We start from the raw sequence: 25,228 nt of genomic DNA on the forward strand, positions 1-25,228 counted from the left end.
GGACTTCACAGCTTTTATACTCTATTGCCCTGGCAATAAAGGCCAACATTCCATTTGCTTTCCTGATTATTTGCTGCACTAACTTTTTGTGTTTCATGCACAAGAACCCCCAGGTCCCTCTGTACTAAAGCACTTTGTAATTTTTCTCCATTTAAATTATAATTTGCTTTTCTATTATTTCTGCCAAAGTGGATAACCTCACATTTTCCCACATTATACTCCATCTGCAAAATGTTTGTCCACTCACTTAGCCTGTCTGTATCCCTTTGCAGATTTTTTATATCACAATTTGCTTTCCCACCCATCTTTGTATCATCAGCAAACCTAGCTACATTACACTCAGTCCCTTCATCCAAGTCATTAATATTGATTGTAAATAGTTGAGGACCCAGCACCGATCCCTGCAGCACCCCACTAATTACTGTTTGCCATCCGGAAAATGACCCATTTATCCCGACTCTCTGTTTTCTGTTAGTTAGCCAATCCTCGACCCATGCGAATATATTACCCTCAACCCCGTGAACTTTTATTTTGTACCGTAACCTTTTATATGGCACCTTATCGAATGTCTTCTGGAAATCCAAATACAACACATCCACTGGTTCCCCCTTATCCACCCTGTTCGTTACATCCTCAAAGAACTCCAGCAAATTTGTCAAACATGACTTCCCGTTCATAAATCCATGCTGACTCTGATTGAATTGAATTATGCTTTTCCAAATGTCCTGCTACTGCTTCTTTAATAATGGATTCCAGCATTTTCTCAACGACAGATGTAAGGCTAACTGGTCTATAGTTTCCTGCTTTTTGTCTGCCTCCTTTTTTAAATACGAGTGTTACATTTGCCCGCACGAATGCAGAGGATCTGTCAAGAGAAATCTTGACAGATCGGAAAAGCTGGTTTTCGGCGCACTGAAAACCAGCTTTTGCAAGGCCTCACCAGGTCTGTTCGTATTCCGTATGGACCCCCAAGGCCGTGATTTCAGGGCCAATACCTTGAAGAATGACTACATTAAGCAACCTGCTAAAGTTCGAGTTCAGTTGTCTTGCAATGGAATCGATTTAGTTCTAGATCTAACTGTAATCTTTTGACATTGTTCGTAGTTGAGGTTATTCAGAACCACTACAGATGTTCAATGTTTAAATGGTAATTTATGAACTCTTTATTTCAAGTTCAGTGATGACATTTATTCTAATTAAGAACACTTTGGGAGTTATAAATGAAAGTTGTTGTTGTTGTTAGATTGATGCAAATGTGAAAACTGGCGCTAAATGGGTGCAGTGCTAATAAGACTTGCCTGTTTAAAAGTCTGGTTTTAGCACACAATTTTGCTCCTCGATGCTGATTACCACAATTTGAATGTGCCTGGACGTGCTAAAACAGACATCCGCAGCTTTAGCACTCGAGCACTGATTAGATGCAATTTTCATGGAGCAGTATATTTGGGCTCCAGTCGCCCACTTCCACTGAAAGTGTGGAGTGCTGGCTGACGCACAGCAGCAGGTTCCAGTATAGCTCACGGACCGAGGGAGAGGGCGCATAGGTTCTCGGACGTGGCACTGGAGGTCCTGGTGGAGGAGAGATATCCTTTACCTGCAGGGGGGAGGTGGAGGATAGGACTTCACCTCACCCTCCTGTCCCTCACTCCTGCAGCAGCTGATCCTGCTCTGCCTGGCCTAATGTCCTCCTCCCATTACTCTTGCAGACTAATGGGGACCCTAGCAATATGCCAATGACCAAGCACTCCTTTTTTCCTGATGACTCATAAGGTGTCCAGTGAGGATTACGTAGGATATACGGCACAGAGACAGGCCATTCAGCCCAAGCAGTCCATGCCGGTGTTTATGCTCTACTCATGCTCCTCCCGTCTTTCCTCATCTAAATCTATCAGCATAACCCTCTCTTCCTTTCTCCCTCATATGCTTGTCTAGCCTCCCCTTAAATGCATCTATAATATTCGCTTCAGCCGCCCCTTGTGATAGCGAGTTCCATGTTCTCATCGTTCTTTGGGGATAGGAAAAGAGTTTGCAGTAGAATCGCTGCAAGCAGGGTTCGAACCTGCATGGGGAAATCCCATTCGATTTCGAGTCCAACCCCTTAACCACTCAGCCATCGCAGCGGCAAATAATGCAGATTAACACAGCACACTTTTTAGATGAAGTCCTTAGAGAATTTACAGAATAATTGTTGATAGAGTGTTGGTAAAGTCTTGACAAAGTGTCCCAGAAAGTCACCCGATGTGTTTGAAAAGTCCTCTTCAAACTTCCAGCAGCAAGTGAGCAGTAAAACGTGATATACCTTTAAGTAGCGCTAGAAAGCCTCTATCGACATTTTTACTCCCAATCAGCTGATCACTGTTAGGAGAGGGTCGAACACTAGCCACCATAGTGCCTGTTAATGAGCGCTAGCAGGCATTTCAAATGGCAATCAGCCCCTTAATAATCCTCCAGACGGCTATTCCTAGCCCAAGGTTCAACTCCTTTACCAGGATGGCATTTTTGGCTAAACCATCGTTTCAGCTTGCGACCCCATCTTGGCAACTTCGGAAGTGATTTAACGGCTAAAGTATTTGGGGAAAATTGTCCCCTTGGTGTTCTGAAACTCACATCTTTATCCTGGAATTTTGAGTACATCTGTGACTGCTTTAAAAACTCTCCACTCTTGAGTGTGGTTGTCAACCATTTTGGGCTTTTTTTGTTCACGAAAGTCTCCTACCTAATCACAATGCCAAAATAGGAATCGACAAGCTTTGTCCATGAAAGATCCAATGTTATAAACCTGCGTTCCAAGTTAATCTTATCATTTTATATCATAGTCTCAACTCATAAAAGATACCCAAGAAAACAATATAAAACATGAAGGGCCCAAAAGGTGTTCCCCCCCATCTTTTTGTGTCCATTAACGTCAAAATTTTTTCGTAGCTGGGCCACCCCATATTCAGCTCCAGAAATGAACAAATGGGTTCCAGCACTAATGAACCCTTCCAAAGTAGATTTTTCAGCAGTGTGGCTTTCTTAATTTGAGCGTTATCACCATTGAGAAATTCAGTATTCAGGTAAGGGTTTCTAACGAGCCAACTGCTCCCTGGCCTTTAAAAAGTCCAGGGTTTGCTGCAAGGCCCTGAGGGGGGAAGGAGTTGGGAAGGATGGCTGGTGTAAGAGGTGCAAGGAGAGCCAACAGGTTCACTGATATGAGGCTGGACGGTGTGGAGGACAGAAAAAGAATACTATTTCCTGACGTGGGGAGACTTGGCAGTCAGCCAGTACATAATGCATGGAGGGAGATTGGAGGGGAGGTGTCAGGCACCTCCATATATGTGAGGACGCACCCTCCCAGGAGGGTGCTGGCCAGGCTGCACCCGGCCCTTCCAGGGTGGCGATGGGTCGACGCTTCCTAGCTCTGGGGCGACGAGGATCCTCCTCCTCCTCCTCAGGTGGTACTGCTGGCTCGACTTCCAGCGGCTGTCCCTTCATGATGGGCAGGTTGTGCAGCATGCAGCAAACCACGACGATGATGGAGACCCGTTGAGGAGAGTCCAGGCACCAGAACCTCTGCTTGAGGATGCCTATGCACTGCTCGATGATGCACCTGGTGGCACAATGAGCGTCATTGTATGTATGCTCTGGCACCGTCCTGGGGCTCCGTAGAGGAGTGAACAGCCACAGAGGATATCCCCTGTCCCAAAGCAGCCAACTGCAATTCTGATTTGGGCGGTCATGATGGTGGGCACACTGGTCTGGCACAGAATGCTGCCTCCCTTGCCCGCTGCCTCTCTGCACGGTTCTGATGGCGACGCCTTCTCCTGCGTGCCACCCTGCTTCTGAGCAGATGTACCGGGTGTTGACCTCCCAATACTCCTCCCATCCTCAGGGTGAACCTTGCCAAGCAGGTCTCTGCAGCCCACAGGCCTCCACTAAAGAGTCAGACCTGAAAGTTGTACAAACGTATATGCAAATCACTGAGCAGCACTCAGCAGGTTGAATGGAGCCAAACAATTAATAAAACTATATGAAAAGATAAATACAGTGGATGATGTAATCTGACATAAAGGGCCCAAATTTCCCCAGCTGCTTCGAACGGCGTAGTTAGACGCGGTGCGCCGACTTCGTGGTGCCCCGTTGGCACCCAGGTCCCGAAATTTGCTTTCATCCCCTGCAGCAGCACCGGTCGATAACACCGACTGCTGCAGAGGTTGCGCAACGGGGGGCCGGCCGCTACCGGGGTGAAAATGAAAGGCGAGGTGACCAAATGACTTTTTTTTTTTTACCTTTTTGTTGCCGCTCCTGATGCAGTTTCTTCACGGAGTCCTGGCTGAAATTGCTCAGCCCGGCACTCTGCTCCATGGTGGTCCACCTAGGTCGCTTTTTCTTTTGCAGAGTCGGCAGCATGGGCCCTTCCCTTTAATTGAGGGAAGGGCCCCTCGGACACGGCAGCGCTGCGCGGCCAAGTGCTTGATTTAGCGCTCCACCTTTTTCCAGGGGCGGTAACCTGAATTTCTCAAGAGGGGCGAGACTACTGTGCTTGGCGCTGCATCTCGTGCCTTCCGAAGGCGACCGCCCCCAAACGGGACAATACCAAATTTCTCCCCTTAAGATTTTAACCAACTACTTACACTTCTTCCTTTGAGAGGAGATTTCCAACTATGTAAACAGGATAAAGGACTTTTGTTAGGCCCTATATTAATTCCTCTAATGCGATTGCCAAACCATTACAGAAATTCATTGCTAAACAAATTGGATTGTGCTATGTATTCGATTATGTTACCTTGGTCCATCAGGAACCACCAGAGACGATTAGGACTTATTCTGTTTGTACTGTGGTTACTTAATGCATGATCATAGCAGCTGTAAAGTAGCTAGCTCGAGCAGTTTTCACACATTTCAAAACATTTCAAAAATGTTCTTATAATCATCATCATCAGAGGCAGTCCCTCGAAATCGAGGAAGACTTGCTTCCACTCTAAAAGTGAGTTTTCAGGTGACTATACAGTGCAATGCAGGAATTACAGTCTCTGTAACAGATGGGGCAGACAGCGGTTGAAGGAAAGGGTGTGTGGGGAGTCTGGTTTGCCGCATGCTCCTTCTGCTTTCTGCACTTGATTTCTGCATGCTCTCAGCGACGAGACTCGAGGTGCTCAGCGCCCTCCCGGATGCTCTTCCTTCTCTTTGGGCAGTCTTGGGCCAGGGATTCCAAGGTGCCGGTGGGGATGTTGCACTTTTCAAAGAGGCTTTGTGGGTGTCCTTGAAACATTTCCTCTGCCCACCTGGGGCTTGCTTGCTATGTAGGAGTTCCGAGTAGAGCTTGCTTTGGGAGTCTCGTTTCGGGCATGCGGTCAATGTGGCCCACCCGATGGAGCTGGTCAAGTGTGGTCTGTGCTTAGGATGTTGGCCTGAGCGAGAACACTGACATTGGTGCATCTAGGATTTGTAGGATCTTGTGGAGGCAGCGCTGATGGTACTTCTCCAGCACTTTGAGGTGTCAACTATTTATAATTCACGTCTCTGAGCCATAGAGGAGGGCAGGTATTACTACTGCCCTGTAGACCATAACCTTGGTGCCAGATTTGAGGTCCTGGTCTTCAAACACTCTCTTGCTCAGGCGACCGAAGGCTGCACTGGCACACTGGATGCGGCGTTGGACCTCGTCATTGATGTCTACCCTTGCTGGTAGTCGGCTCCCGAGGTATAGAAAATGGTCCACATTGTCCAAGGCCACGCCGTGGATTTTGATGACCGGGGGACAGTGCTGTGTGGTGGGGTCAGTTTGGTGGAGGACCTTTGTCTTACGGATGTTTAGTGTAAGGCCTATGCTTTCGTAAGCCTCGGTGAAGATGTTGATGATGGTTTGGAGTTCGGCCTCTGAATGTGCGTAGATGCAAGCGTCGTCCGCTTACTGTTGTTCGATGACAGAGGATGGGACGGCCTTTGATCTAGCCTGGACGCGACAAAGGTTGAACAGATTCCCACTGGTTCTATAGTTTCGTTCCACTCCAGCTGGGAGCTTGTTGAGAGTGAGATGGAGCATTGCAGCAAGGAAGATCGAGAAGAGCATTGGTGCGATGACGCAGCCCTGCTTGACCCCGGTCTATGGTGGATCCGTTGATCAGGATCACCGCTTACATGTCATCGTGGAGCAGACGGAGGATGGTAACCAACTTCGGGGGGCAGCTGAACCGGAGGAGGACATAAGAACATAATAAATAGGAACAGGAATAGACCATATGGCCCCTCGAGCTTGCTCCGCCATTCAATAAGATCATGGCTGATCTGATCATGGACTCTCCATAGTCCCTCACGGTTAACAGTGTTAAAGGCCTTTGTGAGGTCAAAGAAGGCCATGTACAAGGGTTGGTGCTGTTCCTTGCATTTCTCTTGTGGTTGTCACACGGTGAAGATCATGTCCATTGTACCCCTTAGTGGATGGAATCCGCATTGTGACTCTGGGATGAGCTCTTCAGCCACAGGGAGAAGACAGTTGAGTAGGATTCTTGCGATGATTTTCCCAGTGGCTGACAGCAGGGAGATTCCTCTGCAGCTGCCGCAGTCAGACTTGTCCCCTTTTTTGAAGATGGTCACGATTATGGCATCTCTGGGATCTCCCAGCATGCTCTCCTCCTTCTAGACAAGAGAGATGAGGTCATGCATTCGTATCAATAGTGCCTCTCCGCCATACTTTAGTGCCTCAACAGGGCTTCCATCTGCTCCTGATGCCTTATAAACTGTCCTTATAAACTGCATGCATAACACTATACCATTGAATAAAATATGTAATGTGCTCGAGAGGAGTCTATACAAATCACTTTTCTTTAGTCCATGGATCCCATGATCCAGTTAGTCCCCTTTACGTGGGATAAATTCTGTATTGACTAGGTTACAATCAAATATCCTTTCTTACTTTTACAAGTCTGGTGTTTATTTTTTTGCGTCTAATATTACTCAGTCTAAAATACAAGTTTTCAGAATATAGTTTTGCTGTCTACTTATGTTTATACCCATTCAAATTTTAACTTAGCAGCCCGTGCTTCTTTAAATCTATTGCTCCAAAAAATTTCAGGAATTTCAATACAAATTGGATTTTATTTTGCAGGGAAAGGTGAGCGGATGATGAATTTTTAACAGAACATTGAAAAGTGGAGTGACATATATTACTTTTAATGTTTGATCACAGATAAATTACTTTAATCCATAATGAAAGGCTGCACAAAAAATAAGACTTAAAGATAATTCTTTCAGTGCATGGAATCATTATCTAAATATTTACGAAAGTGGTACCATTTTCAGTTATAAAGCTGCAACATATTCCTCATTTTGTTCAAAAGCGTCTTGAAACTCCCAAGATCTACAGATCAGAGCAATACTCAGAAACAGCAGAAGCAGCATGCTATATAGACAGAGCTAAGTAATTCATTTCACTCGACATGCTATCAAGAAACAGCTGAGTGCACTGGATACAACAAAGGATATAGGCCCCGACAACACCCCAGCTGTAGTGTTGAAGACTTGTGCCCCAGAATAGCTGCACCTCTAGCCAAGCTATTCCAGTACAGCTACCCGACAATGTGGAAAACTGCCCAAGTATGTCCTATCCACAAAAAGCAAGACAAATCCAATCCAGCCAATTACTGCCCCAACAGTCTACTCTCAATCATCAGCAAAGTGATGGAAGGTGCCATCGACAGTGCTATTTAGCGGCACTTACTCGCCAATAACCTGCTCATCGATGCCCAGTTTGGGTTCCATCAGGACCATTCGGTTCCAGACCTCATTACAGCCTTGGTAACAAACATGGACAAAAGAGCTGAATTTCAGAGGGGAGATGAGAGTGACTGCACGTAACATCAAGGCAATATTTGACTGAGTGAGACGTGAAGGAGCCCTAGTAAAATTGAAGTCAATGGTAATCAGGGGGAAAACTCTCCATTGGTTGGTGTCATACCTAGCACAAAGGAAGATGGTTGTGGTGGTTAGAGGTCAATCGTCTCGGCCCCAGGACATTGCTGCAGAAGTTCCTCAGCAATGACCTAGGCCAAACCATCATCAGCTGCTTCATCAATGACCTTCCCTCCCATCATAAGGTCAGAAGTGGGGATGTTCGCTGATGATTGTAGTCTTCAGTTCCATTTGCAACTCCTCAGATAATGAAGTAGTCCATGCTCGCATGCACCTGGACGACACTCAGGCTTGGGCTGATAAGTGGCAAGTAACATTCGCGCCACACAAGTGTCAGGCAATGACTATCTCCAACAAGCGAGAATCTAATCATTGCCCTTTGTCATTCAATGGCATTACCGTCGGCAAATCCTCCACCATCAACATCCTGGGGGTCAACATTGACCGGAAACTTAACTGGACCAGCCACATAAATACTGTGGCTACAAGAACAGGTCAGAGGCTGGGTATTCTGCAGCGAGTGTCTCACCTCCTGACTCTCCAAAGCCTTTCCACTATCTACGAGGCACAAGTCAGGAGTGTGATGGAATACTCTCTACTTTCCTGGATGAGTGCAGCTCCAAAAACACTCAAGAACCTCGACACCATCCAGGACAAAGCAGCCTGTTTGATTGGCACCCCATCCACCACCTTAAACATCCACTCTTTCCACTATGACTTCAGTGTGTACCATCTAAAAGATGCACTGCAGCAACTTGCTAAGGCTTCTTCGACAGCAGCTCCCAAACGAGCGACCTCTACCACCTAGAAGGACAAGGGCTGCAGGCGCATGGGAGCACCATAACCTGCAAGTTACACTCCATCTTGACTTGGAAATATATTACCGTTCCTTGATCGGCGTTTACTCAAAATCCCGGAGCTCCCTCCCTAACAGCACTGTGGGAGTACCTTCACCACGTGGACTGCAGCAGTTCAAGAAGGCGGCTCACCACCATCTTCTCGAGGGCAATTAGGGATAGGCAATAAATGTTGGCTTTGCCAACAACGCCCCCATCTCCGGAACAAATAAAAAAAGGCATTCTATATACAACATTAAAGTTTCCGATATTGGAATGAGTTTATCTAGTGAGTAGCTGTGGCATACAAACGAGAAATAACTCTGAGTTGATCCGCGTTCTATGCTAAATGAACTTTTCTCAGCTGGGGCAGCAGTAGGAAAAAAAAGACTTGCAATTATATAGCACCTTTCATGACCACCGGACATTCCAAAACACTTTTGAACCAATGAAGTACTTTTCCAAGTGTAGTCAGTGTCAATTTTCTCTTTAAACTTCGGGCCACATGGCCTCACAATGCTCTACTCCTCCCGCGGAGCCGGCTCGCCGCTTTTTATGTCGGAAAATCTGTGCATCCGCGTTATAGTGAATGGGTCGCACAGCCTCTTAAAGGTGTCTCGCACCCAAAAAGAAATTAATGGGAACATTGGTCAATATTTTTACATCAGAAACGTGGCAGACAATTTGCGCACAGCAAGGTCTCACAAATAGCAATGTGATACTATCCAGATAATCTCTCTTAATCATGTTGGTTACAAAGGCCTTTGACACTGTCAACCACGAGGGACTTTCGGCTGCCCCCAAAAGTTTGTCACCATCCTCCACCTGCTCCATGACGACATGCAAGCCGTGATCCTAACCAACAGACCCAATCCACGTCCGGACCGCGGTCAAGCAGGGCTGTGTTATCGCACCAACCCTCTTGCTCTTCCTCACTGCAATGCTCCATCTGACTCTCAACAAGCTCCCCGCTGGAGTGGAACTAAACTACAGAACCATGGAAACCTGTTCCACCTTCGTCGTCTCCAGGCCAGATCCAAGACCGTCCCAACCTCTGTCGTCGAGCTACAGTACGCAGTCGACGCATGCGTCTGCGCACATTCAGAGACTGAACTCCAAGTCATAGTCAATATTTTCACTGAGGCATACGAAAGCATAGGCCTTACACTAAACATCCGTAAGACAAAGGTCCTCCACCAACCTGACCCTGCCACACAACACTGCAACCCCCCCCCCCAATCATCACGATCCACGGCGCAGCCCTGGACAATGTGCCCCACTTTCTATACCTCGGGAGCCTATTATCATCAAGGGCAGACATCGACGACGAGGTTCAACACCGCCCCCAGTGCACCAGTGCAGCGTTCGGCTGCCTGAGGAAGAAAGTGTTCAAAGATCAGGCCCCCAAATCTGCCACCAAGCTCATGGTCTACAGGGCTATCGTGATACCCACCCTCCTGTATGGTTCAGAGATGTGGACCATATACAGTAGACACCTCAAATCGCTGGAGAAATACCACCAACAATGTCTGTGCAAGATCCTGCAAATCCCTGGGGGAGGACAGATGCACCAACATTAGCATCCTCGATCAGGCCAACATCCCCAGCATCGAAGCACTGACCACACTCGACCAGCTCCATTGTTCACATGCCTGACACAAGACTCCCAAAGCAAGCGCTCTACTCGGAACTCCTACACAGCAAGGGAGCCCAAGGTGGGCAAAGGAAATGTTTCAAGGATACCCTCAAAGCCTCCTTGATAAAATGCGACATCCCCACTGACACCTGGGAATCCCTGGCCAAAGACCACCCGAAGTGGAGGCGGTGCTGAGCACCTCGAGTCTCGTCGCCGAGAGCATGCAGAAAACAAGCACAGGCAGTGGAAGGAGCGTGCGGCAAACCAGATTCCCCACCCACCCTTTCCTCCAATGACTGTCTGTCCCACCTGTGACAGAGACTGTAATTCCCGTTTTGGACTGTTCAGTCACCTGAGAACTCACTTTTTAGAGTGGAAGCAAGTCTTCCTCGATTTCGAGGGACTGCCTGTGATGCTGGTGATGATGGTTGAAGGATAAATATTGGCCAGGATACCTGGGAGAACTGCCCTGCTTTTCTTTGAATATTGTCATGGGATCTTTTATGTCCATCCGAGTGGGCAGACGGGGCCTTGGTTTAATGTCTCCTCCCTCAGTACTGCACAGTACTAGATTTTGTGCTGAAGTCTCTGGAGCGGGACTGTTACCGTTGATTTAAGTATCCAAAGATGAGAGGGGAGAAATTTAAATAGGGTTTCAGCTCTTGTTCACTGCCCCCTATTGAAAGAATTATTGAGTGAGGACAGAATTGGGCTGAAATGTGATGCTCCCTATGACCAAGTAACCAGCAGAGACCCACTGTCATGGCTCACATATGAAGAATGACTGTTTCGGTGAGGTGCTCGAGGTTAACAGTGGAACCGTAGCCAAGCAAGGGGATTCAATGCTGTCAGGAAAGGAGCGAAGGAAGAAAATTGGCGAAGGAAAAAAAATGATGGAAAGTATTTTCTTAGCATTTAATAGTGCTATTTAAATTATGGCTTGCTTGGTTTTCCTTAAAGTTGCAAAATACAAACTATAGTGTGTTGTTTTACCTCCCCCTTTCCATTTTGCAGAACGCACGCAAGTTTATGCAATGCCCCTTCAGATTACAGAAATACAGAAATGTGTTCATATTTCTAGGAAGAGTAACATTTTTCTTAACATGATTTTTATTGTACCATGAATTTTAAATAAAATAACTAACATACAAACAAAAGTTGAGAAACGGAATCTATTGTTGCAGTTAACACTGGTGAAACACGAAGTTGCTGACAAGGCACATCTTTATTTGGTTGATTTGTTTTGTATTACAATGTTTTACTTTCATAATCTTATCATTCACTGTTTTTCTGTACTAGAATTTTTTTTATTGATAAATGGGCGCATGTCTTTTGAAATACATGTCTAATATTTTAATCAGTTTAAATTGTATCTATTCTAATACGTTTAAACAAAGATATTTTAACTTGAGCAACTGAAATAATATCATGAGCAGAGGGCAGTTGTGTATTTATATTCCTATGCCTCTTCCAGTGTAGAAAGTTGTATGCCTCCCCAGCTCCATGATTTTGATTACAATAAAATATATTTTAGGAGGAAAAACAGAAGGAATGATGTGCACTTGCCAATGTAAATATGGACTTTAAAAAAGGTGTATAGTTAAATGTAGAAGTTTCAGTGATTCAACCCATGTGATAAAGAGTGTTGAATGAAACCAAGTGGCACTTTCATGTTGGAAGGTCTAGAATGTTAATAGCCTGGAGTACCAGCTGATTAACACAGTATGTATAAATTCTGCTGTTATTCTTTTGCAACTGCGGTGGCGGGTGGAGGTCTGAATGGGGTCAGGGGGAGGAGGGAAGTGCAGCTGGAACAAAAAAAAATGCCACTGCACCGTTTTAATGAATCGAAATGTGGTTATTACTAGTACATCTACTCCTGTAATAAATTAACGTCCTTAGTGACACTTGGAATGTTAAGAGGTGTTAATGACAGAGGTGAAAAGACATCTGTTGATTGAGCTGTATTTTTCCTGCCGGTGGGTTTGCAAGGGTAAAGGAGCAGTGCCTTGCTGTGTGACCAAATGGCTGAAACACTGTCATGTCAGATTTTTAAGGCCTTTCCATCTACTTTGAAAAAAATACTCTTGGGCTGAACTAGATACATATTTCCTCATGTGTAAAGAATTGTGCTCTGGTAGTCTCTATTGTCAATTTCACCACAATTCAAAGATGCTCTGACGTAGAAATGAAACATTTTAACTTTTTTCAGAGCAGCTACCATGGAGCATAGTTTGTGTTTATTGCTGTCTAAAATAGGCTTAACTATACTAGCTATACAATTTTTCCTCAAATTCTAAAATTGTGACATGCTGCAAGTTGAATTAAAAATATTTGTCCCACAGTCCTCAGGATTTAACTGTGGTTACTTTAAAGAAAGGTTGTTGTTAAATCTTTTCTTTCTTTCGGACATGTGAATCCTGATAGCAGTTATTTTCTTGCTTTTGTGCAGCACTATTTTTGCTGGTGTCCTTGGTTTCTTAGTCCAGAAGCTGCCCAGTTAGCTTAAAGGGATGGAGGGCGGGGGGCACGGGGGGGGGGGGGGGGGGGCATTGTTGGTGAAGTCTATTCTTTTCTAAATTCAAACAATTAAGAATAGTTATTGGGAACTTGAGTTTTATTTTTCAATCTATTTATGTTTATTCCTTCAATACTTCTGCCTAGACAGTGAGTGCTGATTAGTTTTTTTGGGAGTGGAGAGTGCTAAGTTCAGTCAGAGGGCTAGAATTTACTAATAATCTGCCAGCACCCAATTGCTACCCAAGAGATCACTATGATTCCCAAGATTATCGCCGGCGAAAACCTCCCCCCCAAAAAAAATCCGCCCAGCGAACAAAATGGGCGTTGCACCCCGATATTCGGCAAAAAAGGTGAATTTTGGGTTGACTGGAAGGTTCTTAAAGAAAATAATTGACAATTAATGAGTTTACTAAAAATTTACCCCAAGGCTGCGGGTTGGGCCTAGGAGGAGAAAAACACTAAAAATACTTTTTCATAAAACATAACATAAAAAATCATAAAAACATTCTCAGGACCCTTTTAACTTAAATCACCACAACAGAATTTTAAAATAATTAATAAAAAAATCAATTATTTACCTTTTTCTTGCAGAGCTACTCACCTAATGCCCAGCTCCGCTGATTCTCGTGGGAGTTTTTTTTATACTTACCTACGGGTCACCGCTGAGCCAAATATCGCGCCATGACGATCTATGGATAGTGCATGCCGGCTGTCTGCTCCCCAGAGATACTTCGAAACCACCGGTGTAACTCAGCTGGGCAATTTCTCGCTGACCTGGTTATCGCCCAAAACGGCCAATACCGCCCAGAAACCAGGTGGTGAACCATTGCAAATTCTAGCCCTGAATCACGTACGACTAGAGAAACAATCATTACCTTGTGGCACATGCAAGCTCTGCAGCAGCGGTCACTGAATAGCAATCAATAGTTGGAATCCTAAATGATATTTTTCCTGCCCTGTGCTCGGTGGTGGTTGGGGGTATGGGGGGGCCCTCGTGCATGCAGAGTGCCATTCTTGCTGTTGCAGTTGAGATCAGCTAATTCAGTACAGACTGAGGATTGAAACACTCAGTGCCTTTTTAAAAAAGGAGGGAGAGAGAAAACAGGGAATTATAGACCAGTTAGCCTGACATCGATAGTGGGGAAAATGTTGGAATCAATTATTAATGATGTAATAGCAGCGCATTTGGAAAGCAGTGACAGGATGGGTCCAAGTCAGCATGGATTTATGAAAAGGAAATCATGCTTGACAAATCTTCTCGAATTTTTTGAGGATGTAACTGGTAGAGCGGACAAGGGAGAATCGGTGGATGTGGTGTATTTGGACTTTCAAAAGGCTTTTGACAAGATCCCACACAAGAGATTAGTGTGCAAAATTAAAGCACAAGGTATTGGGGGTAATGTATTGACATGGATACAGAACTGGTTGGCAGACAGGAAGCAGAGAGTCGGAATAAACGAGTCCTTTTCAGAATGGCAGGCAGTGACTAGTGGGGTGCCGCAGGGCTCAGTGCTGGGACCCCAGCTATTTACAATATACATTAATGATTTGGACGAAGGAATTGAATGTAATATCTCCAAGTTTGCAGATGACACTAAGCTGGGTGGCAGTGTGAGCTGTGAGGAGGATGCTAAGAGGCTGCAGGGTGACTTGGACAGGTTAGGTGAGTGGGCAAATGCATGGCAGATGCAGTATAATGTGGATAAATGTGAGGTTATCCACTTTGGGGGCAAAAACACGAAGGCAGAATATTATCTGAATGGTGACAGATTAGAAAAAGGGGAGGTGCAACGAGACCTGTGTGTCATAGTACACCAGTCATTGAAAGTTGGCATGCAGGTACAGCAGGCGGTGAAGAAGGCAAATGGCATGTTGCCTTCATAGCGAGAGGATTTGCGTATAGGAGCAGGGAGGTCTTACTGCAGTTGTACAGGGCCTTGGTGAGGCCACACCTTGAATATTGTGTACAGTTTTGATCTCCTAATCTGAGGAAGGACATTCTTGCTATTGAGGGAGTGCAGCGAAGGTTCACCAGACTGATTTCCGGGATGGCAGGACTGACATATGAAGAAAGATTGGATCGACTAGGCTTATATTCACTGGAATTTCGAAGAATGAAAAGGAATCTCATAGAAACATAAAATTCTGACAGGATTGGACAGGTTAGATGCAGGAAGAATGTTCCCGATGTTGGGGAAGTCCAGAACCAGGGGTCACAGTCTAAGGAAAAGGGGTAAGCCATTTAGGACCGAGATGAGGAGAAACTTCTTCACTCAGAGAATTGTGAACCTGTGGAATTCTCTACCACAGAAATTTGTTGAGGCCAGTTCATTAGATATATTCAAAAGGGAGTTAGATGTGGCCCGAGATGAGGAGAAACTTCTTCACTCAGAGAATTGTGAACCTGTGGAATTCTCTACCACAGAAATTTGTTGAGGCCAGTTCATTAGATATATTCAAAAGGGAGTTAGATGTGGCCCATGCAGCTAAAGGGATCAAGGGGTATGGAGAGAAAGCAGGAATGGGATACTGAAGTTGCATGATCAGCCATGATCATATTGAATGATAGTGCAGGCTCAAAGGGCTGAATGGCCTACTCCGCCACATTGGGCGGCACACTATCAACTGAGCCATTGGAGGAGTTAGATTGTTTCTTCTGCGATCAGCTCACAATAGCCTGCTGTAGTGGCTAAGAATGGAGCATGAAGTGTTAGCCAAAATTTGAATGTTTAAACTAGGAACCACAATACTGCGTTGAGAGAATGTGTAGATGTTGCGTGGAAACAGGCTTTTTGCTGTAGTCACCAACTGTAAATGTGCTGCCTTTACGCTAGAGATAATCCTGCCCAATATACACAGATTTACTTGTTGCCCTTCTGACTAATATTACAATCTGTGGTATAGAAGAATCAGCCTTGTTATACCTGCTGAAAAAAATACACTGTTTTTATTTTAACAGTAATTATATTTTTAGAAGAAAATACTGTAACCCAAAACTATAAGAACATTACTGAAGTAGGACTAGTAAAGAGATTTTGTGCTGATTATGTACATCACAAAGAACAGAGATGTCCAAGATGTAATCTGGAGCAGAATCTGGCATAACAACCTTCTTTTATCCAGTCTGTTGGCCCTTTCATCTTTGCACGCTTTTGCATTCTGTGAAATAGCAATATTGAAATCTAGCTATGGATGAACCAGCGTTTATTACTTTTTTCACATTTGTTTTATATTGGATAACCTATAATTTGTAACTGTCTATTCTGATGAGTGTATGGGTTCCAACCACTGCTTTTTAAACATCCTAGGTCAGCAAGATTAGAAACGGCTACTTTCTGATTGGCAGATTAAAGCCAATGTCAGTTGTGGGCAACTTCTTAGAGTTCATAATTCATATTTAGCAGTGCCTAGATTAATTAAGTTCAGTCAGTGTAGATTTGTTAAAGACACATTGTATTTGACAAATGTAACAGTTTTTTTGAAGAGATGACTGAATAGATAAAGGGAATGCAGTAAATGTACTGTATATAGATTTTCAGATGTGCCACAAGAGGTTTGTTAAAACAATTTGGGCATTTGGGTTTTATAAATCAAAGCATAGAGTAAAGAAATAATGGTTAGGCCACAATATACAGTTTGTGGTACCCCATTATAGATAGGACATGAAAGCCTCTCCTTAAATGTGTTAATGTTATCTGTTCCAACCACTCCATATGGCAGTGAGTTCCACATTCCCACCACTCTTTATTTATAGAAAGTCCTCCTAAATATCCTTGTTTAGTTTTTTGGGGGGGAGGCGGGGGGAGAGATTTGTTGGTCTTTTGAGATCCATCACGACATAGAAATAATAAATGCTATGTATATTTAGCATTCTTAGGAATTTGGTGTAGTTTACAAGCTAATAGATTTAAGAATGTAGGGACATTCAAATTATATTTCAAGTCTAATGGCGAACAATTTTGGAAGTGTGGTAATATATTGTAATGGATAAAGTATTTACCATAATACAAATACAAATTCTGCATCAAAGTATGGATTTCTAATCCATAGAAATTATGTGCCATCAAGCTTTATGTACTGTTAAGGTACTGAGTGCTCTCTGTCTGACTTTGTGAAAGTAATTCATTGCAGTTGTCCAGACTTATCTTCAGTTAAAACCAGAGCAGTAGTTCATACTTGAAAAACACTTGACTGGACATTAAAGTTATTTTTGATTGTTCTCTATTTTTAAATCAAATTGAAATGAACAGGAGCTGGTCCCTGCCTAACAACTGTAAAGTGTTGTATAGGAAGTGTAATAATCCCTTAAAATGTGGTTACTGACCTTCACTCAAGAACCCTTTACTGTTAATGTAGCATGAGTTGAACCTACCTCATTCAAACAAAGTGACTAGGTTAACAAGACCTGTAAAACAGTACAGTGGTTTTACAGTCTTAAGGAGCTCAAGCGTGAAAGTTTGTGACCCTGAACTTTTAAATGGAATGCTCCCAGAATAAATAACTTTGTGGCAGGTTTTCAGAGACCCGTGTGAATAATGTAGGTAACTGTTAACTTTTGCAGCTTTCTTTTTTTTAATTAACTCTGCTATAATTTACTGTAACAATTCTTGTATTTGTTAAATGATAATCTGGTATCCAGAAAATAATTACTACAAAACTGAGGAATACGACTTTTATCCCGTGATTGAGAAACACTCAGCAACTCAGCAATGATGGTGAGATAAGAGCAGTGTTTTAGTTTTCTGTGGAGTACTGGATTTGTGCAGGGTGTTTTTATACATGCTATAATCCACTGATAATACTTTAATCTCTGAAGAAGTGATTAGCTACAATCTTGCAAAAAAAAATAGTTGAAACAATTTTGGGATGGAAATTCGGTCACGCCTCATTTAAGGCGGTAACCCAGGCGGAGCGGTAATTTTAGCGCCTTGAATAAGTTTGCGTCCTCCGCCCAGAAATTCGTCAGAATCGGTCAAAGAGCTTCGGACGCTAATCAGCCATTGTACACCAAAGCTGGGGTTGGGGGGCCGTAATGAAAGTTTGGTGGTAAGTTCTGCAGACCCATTGCGCATGCGCCGAACTCTCAGTCAGACACTGGGAACAGCCGACTCTTAAAGGTGCGGCAACTCAATTATAATCATGTGCACTTCAAGACTCTCACTCACCTGAGTCTGGGAGAGTGGATGCCGAAGCAGCGAGGCAACAAGCGCAATGCTTCTCGGCCGCGACCCTTGAAGCGATCCTGAATGCTGTGGAACAGCGGAAAGATGCCCTGCTGCCTGGAGGGGGATGAAGGCTATCGACCAGAGTCTTCAGGTGGCTGTGGCGGGAGGTGGCACAGCACGTCTCTGTCCACGACACAGTGCCCAGGGTGGCCGCTCAATGTTGGAAAAAATTCAATGCCATGACTAGACTCGTAAGGGTGAGTACCCATTTCATTATCCTTGAAATGCCTTCATGTGAGCCTCACTGCTTGACAATGCCCACATCTGCTCTATGTGTGCCAGGCCATGATCCTCATTGCTGTACACACCTTCAAAGCTCTCTTATAGCTTCCCCAGACATGCCCCACCCATCCATGCGTCTCTCACCTTCTAGCTCTCGACTCAGCCTGAGGAAACCAGCAAGACCTTTCAAGTCTCCAAATGCGGTCACAGGCCTTCAGCATCATTCTTACTCGTAGATCCTTGTGCCCAGATCCCACCTTTTACACATCCACTGTGAGCTGCCACGCAGGCTGAGATGCAGCTATTGAGAGGTCGCGACATCAGTAGCGACTCACTACAGACAGATGTTGCACACAAGTAGCTACACACCCACTGACAGCTTCCTGTTTTTCTCATTGCAGGCCAAGCTTGTCCACAACAGGCAAGAGCAGCAGTGGGCGGGAGGAGGGAAGGCAGATCTTCAGGACCTTACCGCCATAGAGGAGAGAGGGTCAGCCCTCAGGGCCCAGCAGGCGGAGCAGCGGGGGCCGGACAGGCAGAGCCCCCGCAGGACACTGATGGTTTGTCAATGAGCTGTCTGTTTTCAGCAACACCCCTCACCCTTCATCCCACATGCCTTACAACATGTAAAATAACAATGCCCCCTCCATCTTCCCTTCCCGCCTGCTCACCATCTGCTACCCACAGTTGTGTAGCTTTGTGCTTACATATGATGAACCAAATGTGCAACCACTTGCCCATCAGCCAGCGTCCTCACACAAGGCGGAAGATGAAGAGGATGTCGGGACGTCTCTCGCCACCGACCGGGACCCGACATCAGTGCCCACGAGTGTGGACAGCAACTCTGGGGCGAGCACCATCAACTTCCGGGGTTTCCCAGATCCAGACGCTCCTGGACCCAGTGGCCTGCAGCAACCCACAACGTGAGGGAAGCTCGAGAGCCAGCTCTCCGGAGGGTAAGTCGGCCCATGAGTCCTGGTAAGTGTCAAGCAGATAAGGACCTCGATTGGGAGGCTCTGAACAGGGAGTCATCGCAGATGCACCGTGAGATCATGTCTGCATTGGCGACTGAGCCGCAGAACGTGGCCGCACTTGGTGTGAGTGCGGCGGAGACCGCCTCCACCATGGCCCCTGCTTCTCAACAGTCCGCTGAGACATTCGTTGTCTCTCCAGACTGGCAACCGGCCTCAGTGAGCGACAGTGGGGTCCCAGAGGTCATAGCGGGTGCCATCGTTGACCCGGCAGCAACCATGACATCACAGGCCAAAGCCATGCAAGGTCACCGTGATGTCATGCACACACTGGTTGCTGACATCCACTCTCAGGCTGCAGTGGTTCAAGCGTAGACTGCAGCGTTCCATGCACGCCCAGCATTCCTTCAATCTCAGCGTGCTGCCACGCAAGCTTTGTCTGCCACTATCCTCTCTGTGTTCCCCAAAGTGACACGGCAGCCCTCAATTAGCCTTGTTGCAGCCACTGAAGAACCATTGAGGAGGAGCAGTCGGCGGGGGAGGCGGGAGGGGGGCGATGCGGAAGAGGGTGGCAAATACGTACAACACTTTAATTGAAGGTGCTCTGGGTGCTTTGTAAATAATGCTGCATAAGTCACTCATGTTAAATGATTTGAAGGTGCGCGTGCTCCATTTTGTATTGTTTCAGGGGTGGGGTTGTCTGGATTTTTGGACGGATTTCTTTGCAATAAAATATTATGTTGAACGATCCCTGCAGCCTCTGGTTGACTTGTAACGGAGAGGTGGCATTGTCGTGCCGCAGTATGCACTCATTATTAGCTGCATCGCTCAGCACACTACATTTAAGTGAAGCAGTCCATTATGAGCCATCCCCGATAACCCTGCAGCCAACAACATTGGCACGCTGCCTCCTCCGTGGTTGCTGCTGGTCATCACCGTCTTGCTGGACATTCAGGCGTCGTCAGGCTTCTCTTCCTCCACCTGCACATCCTCCTCCTCGTCCTCTTGAGGTGGGCCTTCGATCCCCACTGGCAAGGTCTGGGCCCTCATGATGGCCAAGTTGTGCAGCATGCAGCACACCACAATGAATCGTGAGACCTGTTGAAGGGAGTATTGAAGGCTGCCTCCAGAGTGGTCCAGGCATCGGAATCGCTGCTTCAGCAGCCCTAATGCCTGCTCGATGATGTTGCGGGTGGCGGCATGGCTCTCACTGTAGCGTTCCTCCGCCTCTGTGGTGAGTTTGTGGAGGGGGTCATAAGCCAGCTGGCCAAGCCGTATCCCTTGTCCCTGAGCAACCAGCCTCGGCCTTGCCGTGGTGGCTGAAACAGTCGAGGCACGGTGCTCTCCTGCAAGATAAAGGCGTCATGTGCGCTTCCAGGATAGCGAGCATTGACTGCCAGGATGCGCTGCGTGTGGTCGCACACCAGTTGCACATTTAGCGTGTGGTCTCCCTTTCTGTTTCTGAAGACCTCTGCATTCTGGAATGGTGCTTGCAAGGCCACGTGCTTGCAGTCAATTGCTCCTTGCACCCTCGGGAAGCCCGCTATCCTGGCAAACCCACATGCGGGCTCATCCTGTTTCTCCCTGGTCATCGGGAATGTAATGAAGTTCATTCGACGGGTGTACAGAGCTTGAGTGACGTTGCGGATGCAGCGATGTGCTGTGAATTGTGAGATGCTGCATATGTCCCCTGATGCAGCCTGGAAGGAGCCGGAGACTTAAAAGGTGAGTCCAACCGTGACCTTCACTGTGACGGGCAGTGCAGTCCAGGTGCCGATGTGAGGCTGCAGGTCTGCCTGCAGGAGATGGCATATCTCTGTAACAACTTCCTTTCGGAAGCGCAGCCTTCTGACACAGGTCGGACAGGTCCAGGTATGAACGTTGCCGCCAGTAATGCCATGGGGGGGGGTTTAATGCCTCCTGCCCCGACATCTAGGGCTCTTCTTCGGACGCCAACATGGCCAGCAGCCCTTCTCTCTTCATGGCGCCTTGCTAGAGCATGTAGAATGCAATGCTGGCAAACAAGTAATGCCCCTATTAAAGTTTTACAAATAAGTTTCTCTGCAGCTCAACTGCTATGTCTATCTGCTGCTGCAAACTCGGAGGCTCACCACCGTGCTGTGTGTAAACGTTGCACTGACTGTGACCTCCGAGGGAAGCGCTTCCTCATCCCTTTAAGTAGCCACCAGTTAACGACTCTTCAAGCCAATACCGACTATTTTTCCAGATGTTGTTCTTGGCGTCCGCACCTAATTTTCCAACCGGGGTGCAAGCGTGGGCGTTGCACCAGGAATACGTCATGATCGTAGTGATTGTCAGCAGCCAGGGGCGACTGGTCTGCACCCCTGGTGAGCCTCGAATGAATTTTCGGTCTGGGCACCAAACACTGTGCTCCTGGTCAGTAAACTTTTACGTTTCCTTTAACGCCCCCTCTGGTTGCTTACTGAGGCATTAGGCAACCGAAAATCCAGCCCGTAGACTTTAAATCCTATAAATATTTATTTTTTAAAGTTGATCACGACATTTTTGCAAACAATCAACTTTCTGTTCTCTCCGAAGTCGGCTTCAAAATTTACAAATAGTTGATTTCAAAAAATTGTCTTTGTGTTTTACTCTTAATGGAAGTGCTCTATATGTGTAATTTTTCACCCCATTGTAATTGCTGCTACTGAAATCAGTGCTGAAATTTATAATGCTCTAAAATTGGTATTTTGGCAGAGACATTTAAAGCATCACATTTCTAAGTGAACTGCAGATCTGATTTTTATCAACTATTTGTACATTTTTCAAATGGCCTTCAGTCATGGAGCTAACATTTTTCAGTAGCTCCGTAATCAACTTAAAAAGAAACTAATCAGATTTATGATCAAAGAACTGCTTGTGTGATGGGACAGAGTAAAAACTGATCTGATCTGATTGAAATAACAAAATCATGAAGTAAACGGTCATGTAGGTAACTTTGTTTTACTTTACATGTCTTTGGAAAATATAACGTTGGTGTATATACAGTAAATTTATATAGTGTGGGTTAAAATATATTCTTTAATATATTTCTGTTCCTTCAAAAGTTATAGTCCAAAGTCAAATTCTGTGCTGATTTTAAGTTTTCTCAAATTTGTTCAGCTCTACAGCCAAATTTCAGATCATAGACACCCAAAAGTACTCAATAACCTTAAATTGTGCCAAAACAAACCCATAGACATTAATGAAGCATCCGAGTTTTCTATGTTTTTTCCAATAGAAAGGAAAGAAAATCTGCATTTATATTGCACCTTACATGTCCACAGGACGTCCCAAAATGCTTTGCAACCAATGAATTACTTTTGGCAGCCAGTTTGCCCACAGCAAGGTTCCACAGCTGGAGATAAATGGCCAGATATATTTTGGTAGTGTTGGTTAAGGGACGAACTTTGCCCAGGTCATTGGGAGAACCCCTCTCCCAGCCCTTTGAACAGAACAATAAGATCCTTTACATCCACCATGAATAGTCATCATTATAGATTGCAGATGCTATCTGCCAATGGAAATATGTATAGTAACTAAATTGTAACAATGAGCATTTAAAAATGATTTGAGCTGCAATTGTTATTGTGTTCATTCTTCCGCTGATTACCTGTCAAACTGCAATATCATTATAGGCGGTCCCTCGAACGAGGATGACTTGCTTCCACGAGTTCACAGGTGTTTCAATGAAAGACTCGATGTTCCAGTCTTGAACTCCAATTGAGGCAGTGGAAGATGTCTGCGTGAATTTTTTTTCACGTGTGGTGACCGTTGCACACCAATCACCACACGGACTTGACAGAGCTAGGTCTTGGTCCAGTGGCAAAGATTAACCAAGCGCACATATTGCAGTGTGGGCTGGCCCATGCTGCCCCTGGGCCCTCGGCTCTTCTGGGCCCCGTGCCCTCATCTGTCACACCTCCGGCACGATCTCTCGCCACTCCTCCGCCATAAACATTCACCGCATCTCGCCACAAACACTCGCCGCTCATCCGCCCCGACCTTCTCGCTCTGTACCTGGGTCCTGCCGATGTTCCTGTCCACATTCTAAAAACGGCGACCAGGGTTTTGATGACATCACCCAGTCGCCCATCTCAAAATCGGCACATACTTGGAGCAGCTCGTGCTGGAGGTTGAAGTGGTATGCCACTCCAGCTCTTTTATAGCCCGACCTGCGGAGCTGTTCTCTCGCAGGTCGGTGGGGCCACGATAACTGCAATAGAACTGCAAAAGGCTTTTCGACCTCAATCCATCTAACTTGCACAACATGTGCTGTTTTACACCAGATTCCTATGAATATTTTCAGTTTCTTTTCTCTCCGTCACTTATGCACTGTTGGTAAGGGAAAATGTTTTTTGTGCTGTCTATTTGAGTCTGTAGTTTAAAGACATTTTGGCTTTACCCACTTTGAATTCATTGAATATTTTTCTTAATGTTTGATTTATCTGATGTCGTGACTTCAAAATGTGTATTGAGCCTTTCCTGTAATCAGTGTGATCTGGTGTCTGCTGCTTCTATTGGACAGTGAATTAGCAACATCCCCAATGCTTCGAAGGAAGGTTGTGAAAGAGGTACCAATGTCTTAAAGGGATCATTAGTTCCAGGAATATAAACACAAACACCTAATTAAAATTGTGCTTCTTTCCCTTTGCCAATTCTGACATCAATTATGTTATGTATGTATGTAAACCTCACCAATATATAAGACTTGCCACTAGGGGGCACACCTGTGGGTGACCGAAGGGTCACCTGTGCACCCTGGGCAAGCAGGTATAAAAGGTGATTCACCATGCTGCTTCTGCACTCTGGAGTCTGAATAAAGAGACCAAGGTCACAGCATTTTGAGTTCTGTGAATTTATTCTGAACACAACAAATTGGCGACGAGTAACTGATCACAGACTTTCATGCGGTAATAGCTGCCATTGATATTCTTGAGAGATTTGTTGAGGTTGATGATTGGGAAGCCTTCGTTGAGCGCCTCAAACAGTACTTCGTGGCCAACAAACTGGACAAGGCTGAGACGGCGATCAAGTGCAGGGTGATTCACCTCACCGTATGTGGGTCTTCGATATATGGCCTCCTCAAAAATTTGCTGGCACCGGTCAATCCAACGGACAAGTCCTACACAGAGCTGTATACGCTGGTTAGGGAACACCTCAAGCCGAAGGAGAGCATCTTGATGGCCAGGTATTGCTTTTACACGCACCATCGCTCCGAGGGCCAGAACTTGGCGAGTTTTGTCGCCGACCTAAGACGCCTTGCGGGACAGTGCAAATTTTCAGGATCCTGAGGGGAAATGTTGCGGGACTTTTTCATGCTTGGAATCAGCCACGAGGTCATTCTTCGCAAACTGCTGTCTGCCAAATTCCTAGATCTGAGCAAGGCCATCACGATAGCGCAAGCCTTCATATCCACGAGCGATAACACGAAACAAATATCTTCACAGAATCGAAGCTCACCGGCAAGTACTGTGCATAAAATAATGTTTTCAGCAGGCAGAACTGTACAGGGCAGGGCCCACACGACTGCAGAGGCTAGACCTAGGCCTAGAGGCCTCAGAGTCCGCCATGGGGCATGAATGCGTATCCATTAGCACCATATTGGCGCTGCGGGGACAATCATAGAGTTCATCAATGTCAATTCAAGCCCTATGTGTGCAAGGGCTGTGGAACAATGGGGCACCTCCAGCGAATGTGCAAACGACCTCTGACTCGCCACGTGGCAGAGTCAGGAGAGGATGACCGATCCAGCGAGGATCACGCTGAATGAGCAGGAGAGGCAACTCAACCTGAGAATGAAGAGGAAGTATTTGGGATGCACACTTTCACCACCAAAGCCCTTCGATAATGTTAAAAGTTGAACTCAACGGCACTCCAGTTTCCATGGAATCAGTTATGAGCCAGAAGGCATTCGAGAGGCTGTGG

The 25,228-nt window shown here is 45.7% G+C and overlaps 1 protein-coding gene and 1 non-coding gene across 5 annotated transcripts in view; one reads left to right on the forward strand and one right to left on the reverse strand.

Annotated features, from left to right (window-relative positions):
- The window catches only part of ldah (lipid droplet associated hydrolase), a 414,051-nt gene that overhangs the window by 190,266 nt on the left and 198,557 nt on the right, over nt 1–25,228 (forward strand). The gene's annotated exons all lie outside the window — the stretch shown is intronic.
- trnas-cga (transfer RNA serine (anticodon CGA)) lies at nt 2,039–2,120 on the reverse strand. Its single transcript has one exon. It is a non-coding gene; the product is annotated as a tRNA-Ser (tRNA).

Source organism: Pristiophorus japonicus, chromosome 7, assembly GCF_044704955.1.
Source record: "Pristiophorus japonicus isolate sPriJap1 chromosome 7, sPriJap1.hap1, whole genome shotgun sequence".
Classification (NCBI taxonomy): Eukaryota; Metazoa; Chordata; class Chondrichthyes; family Pristiophoridae; genus Pristiophorus; species Pristiophorus japonicus.